The 4468-nt window shown below is 57.9% G+C and overlaps 1 long non-coding RNA gene across 1 annotated transcript; it reads left to right on the forward strand.

The window, feature by feature from the left end:
* Positions 1-11: 11 nt before the first annotated feature.
* On the forward strand, positions 12-2861 carry LOC132012476 (uncharacterized). Its single transcript, XR_009402615.1, has 2 exons — positions 12-112; positions 982-2861. It is a non-coding gene; the product is annotated as an uncharacterized LOC132012476 (long non-coding RNA).
* The last annotated feature ends 1607 nt before the right edge of the window (positions 2862-4468 follow it).

The following is a 4468-nucleotide window of genomic DNA, read 5'->3' on the forward strand; positions in this document are numbered from 1 at the left end:
GGGGGGGGGGGGGGGGGGGGGGGGGGGTGGACTGCGCCCCGTGCTGAAGATGTGCCCCTTGTGGAGGGTGCGGCGCCCTGGAATGAAGCTGCACTGGTGTGTGTATTGGGGGGTAGGTAGACGGCGCTTGGAATGAAGGGGAGACTGCACCCTGGGAGGAGACGCTGCGCTGCCGGGAGAGTCGGGCTGCGTCCCGGGACGAAAGGGAGACTGCGCCCCTGGGACGGGAAGCTGCGCCCCGGGATGAGGCTGTGCCCCAGTGGAGGGGACACTGTGCCCGGGATGAGGCTGAGCCCCGGGATAAAGGGCACGCCGCACCCCGGAATGGAGATGAGCCCTAGGGAATGGGAGACTGCGCCAGGACAGACCCTTCTCCTCCCCCGGCGGGGCTCCGCCGCCGCTCTCCGCCCCAGGGAGGGATGGCTGCGCCCCGGACGGCCGGCGTCCCCTTCTGGAGGGCACCGTGTCCGCGCGGGAGGCGCTGCGCTGCCGGGAGGGGAGAGTGCGCCCTTGGGATGCGGCCGTGCCCCGAGAAGGGGAGGCTGCGCCCCCCGGGAATCGGGCTGCACCCCCGACCGCCCCCCCCCCGTCCCCTCCCCCTCCCCCTCCCGAGGGCGCGGTGTCCGCGTGGGATGCTCTGGGCGGCGGGCGGCCCGGGGCGGGGATGTTCCCGGCCGGCGGGCGACCCGACCCGAGCCGTCCGGAACAATCTGGGGCGACCGGGGCCCGCGGTGAATTCTGACGCGTTCACATCTGCAGTAGGAAAATTACCGGCTGGGGATGGGTCGCAGGGAGGGCGTCACATGGAGCTGTGGACGCTGCAAGCGTCGGAGTCCGCATTTACAGACCGGACACCGGGCTCCGGCCCGGGATTTGTCAGAGTCCCGACCCGGGCCTGTGGGCCTGTGTTTCGCAGTTAATATTTTTAGGCACCAGGTTCCCTAGTTACTTCTGATAAGGACATTTTGTTTCCTTACTAAGGAGCCGTCGTGGTCGGGGTTCCACTCTGCAAGTAGGAGGAGAGCAGCCGGATAAGCAAACTTGCTTCCTTACTCTGAGTGCCCTGATGGAGAGAAGAGCTGGATCACTGAGCTTTGGGACTAGGAATATCCGTTCCTTCCTTTGTTTTCCTCTTCTATTTACCCATTTCTATCGCCGTGCAAGGTGCCTCCACAGCTGCATTTTCTACAACAGTGGGTTGTCTAAGAGCAGTTCCTGGGAAATGTCTTTTAATGACTGTCTTTTCTTTGGGGCAGAGACTATCCTCTGCCTGCCCAGGGTTTCCTAGAGGAGAAAGGGAGAAGGCAGGCTGGGACCGCTTCGATAGGAGAGGAGAATTAGCTGTCCGTGCCCTCATGGCCCTTCCAGTGGGCAGGTCCGCTCCCAGAGCACAGCCACCCCTCGGGCTGGGCAGGACCTGCTGAGCTGGGTGTGGAGACCCTGCGGGACCGGGAGGCAGGGGACGCGCAGGGGCTTTGAGAGGAGTGCCTCTGTCTGTGAGTCATGCCCTGTTCCGTGGCCAAGGCTTCCGAGACCGAACAGACTCAGCTACGTCTCCAACAAAATCGGAAGCTCTAGCTGGAAGGGAAAAAAGGAAGCCTTTCTGCAGGGGCAGTGGTGAAAAGAACACTGGTCCAGCTCGGAAACGGACGACACATGGACGGCGAGGTGCGGTGAGCTCACGGAGCCAGTGCGGAGAGGCCAGGGGAGGAGGCTCAGCGGATACCGTCATGGTCCGCACACGGTGCTCGGCTCCAGGCAAATGCTCCCCGTTGTGAACTGACGCGTTGTGAGAGCCTTTCAGCTGCTTCCAGACTTGGGGAATGCAAAAATTCTTTCAACTTGCATTTCTCTGGTGAACGAATAAAGCAAACTGAATTCCGTTGACAGATACTTCCACGGCGTGCTGTGTGCGGGGCCCTCCCTGTCCAGGGCCGGGGTGAGTGCTGAACAGAGAGAGTTCACGAAAGCTCAGACGCCGGCAGTTCCAGTAGTCGCTTCATAGCGTTTCATTAGAAAAAGTAGGAGGCGTGACTTGGGTTATAAAGCGTGAAGACGGACAGCGTTCCAGTTCTCACGTGGCGACGGAAGCGTGTGACCGTGCGTTCAGAAGGCTCGTTCCGCTCCGTTCCCACTACCTGACGTTGATGGTGTAGCTCCAGGCCATGGTCCGAGTACAGGCAGGCGGCACTGTGATTTAGTGCAGTTTTGATATTCGCTGCGGCCTGCGAAGAGTTTCATACGTGGGAGCAGGCGAAACCGACCCGGTTGGACTAGTCCCCACAACCCTTCGTCCTAAAGTCGAGTTCAGAAGGGTTTATTCCCTGGAATGCTGTGACGCGCTGGGTCAAGACTTAGGAACGAGACTGCTGTTTAAATAGGGGGTGGCTGGAAAGTGTACTTTGGAGATTAATTGGTGAAATTATATACTTACCGGCCTTTAAAAAGTTTAAGAACGATTGTCAATCTTAGAGTGAACCTGAAAAGCTTAGAAAGTTCCAGTTTTATTTAAGAACTTGACGGTTTTTTGTGTTAATTTTCTAAAATGTGAATTTCCAAATTTGTAATTCGGTGTGATGGAAATGGTAGTGTTGAAAACAACCCAGTAAAAGTATATCCATAATGTGTGGTAGAAAAAGTAAACAGTGAGAATTTCATAGAAAAATTGTACATGAGGGTTGCCTGGCTGGCTCAGTCAGTGGAGCCGTGACTCTTGATCTCGGGGTCATGAGTTCGAGCTCACGATGAATGTAGAGCTTACTTAAAATAAAAATACACAGACCTGTATCCCTAAAACAAATAATACGTTATATGTTAACCAAAAAGTTAATTAAAAAAATAAAAATAAACTAAAAATTGTATGTTGAAGCAATTAAATGTCTTTATTGCTTGAGTGACTGTCCACGTTTTATTCGGAATGTGGCCAGGGAAGACGCAGGGGCGGAAAGAGGTCTTCACACGGCCTTCCTGCGGGGCTCGCGGGCCGCGGGGCCCGGACGCTGTTGTGCAACGGGGCCCGATTCCTGCTGCCCGCCGCTGTCCTCCACGAGTGTGTGCGAGGTGCCCTGGGACCGCACCGAGAGAACACACTTTGGTTTTCCGTCCGGCATCTTTGTGATGGATCGAAGCGAGCTGGGGTGCGAGGCTGCGACGGCCTGGAGGGACCTGGAGTTTGCACGGGAAGTGTGGGCGGCTTGTTTGTCCCACGGGGTCGCCAGCACCGTTGCTGTTCCAGGAGCTGGAGACAGGTGTGAGCCAGTAAGGGTAGTTCCTGCCCTCATAGGATTCGCCTTATGGTTGGAGAGGACGGTAATTGCCAGCTGAAGTCTTACTGTGCCAGGAAGTGAAAGTACAAGAATGCCGGGGCGGGGGGTGGCCCGGAGGACGAGGGAGCTGGGTGCCCCCCGGCAGGCAGGGTGGACTCCGCAGAAGCTCCCTTGTCCGTGCCGCTCGGAGAGGGCCGCGGCTGCTGTGAGGAATTCGGACTGGCACTGGGGTGTGGTGGGAAGCCCTCCGAGGGCAGCCCTCCCTCCCTGCCTAGGTGCCCTGGGGAGTCTTGGATGAGGGAAGGTCAGGATGCAGCCTTTGGACAGCCACTGCTCGTGTGTGTCAGGGACTCAGGACAAGCCAGGCTTCTGGATCCCCTTCTATCGACGGACTTAAATCTCAGGAGAGTCCAAAAGGTGGGCCGTGTCCTGTGTCTTCCCATCCAGTGAGGGCACGTGTAAGGGGCGATGCCAGGACTGCCCGGAGGCCCCGGGACACGGGGGCTCTTCCCGCCACCACGGCTGCAGGCGGGTGGCTCCAAAGGGGCACGTGCCAAGATCCCTATGGGCCAGAGGGTGACCTGAGCCCCGGCCCGCTGTCCGAGGGCTGTGTACTGTTGGCAGGGGACATGCGGCCAGTCACACGGGGTGTGGGGTGCCTTCAGACTCCTCTGCCTCACTTCCACTCACTCAGCGCTCCTGGACTTGAAGCACAGTCTTAAAATCCTATCCTTGTGCCTTTAAAAAAAAAAAAGAAAGAAGAGAAAAAAAAAGAAAACACAAGTGGAATGAAATACAGTAATTACTAAGTGTCTTTCTGTTAAAAATCCGATTCTTTCCAGGCAGTCTTTGAGCATCGATGTGCTCCGAGCTGCCCCCCTATTGTTCCCTGTGCCCGCTCTCCGTACGAGCTCCCCCTGCCATCTGGGGGTCTTCCAAGCCCCTGATGCTCGCTCGGACCGTGCGGGTGCTGTCTTGATCTTCCTGGCGGCTGTTAAGGGCAGGTTTCCGGTCTTTGTTGACCGGCCTGTTGACGGGCCGTGTCGTCCTGTCTCCTGTCACTGTGAGACACCACCCGTGCCCGGCATGTCTGATTTCAGAGTGTTCCTGTGTGGGGAGATGCGCGTCTGAGAGCTGGCCGACTGGCACGTGTGGTGGGCGGGTGGGCAGGCCCGTTAGGATCAGAGCATCGCAGACCGGTC

The sequence above is a fragment of the Mustela nigripes genome, chromosome 2 (assembly GCF_022355385.1).
Source record: "Mustela nigripes isolate SB6536 chromosome 2, MUSNIG.SB6536, whole genome shotgun sequence".
Taxonomy (NCBI): Eukaryota; Metazoa; Chordata; class Mammalia; order Carnivora; family Mustelidae; genus Mustela; species Mustela nigripes.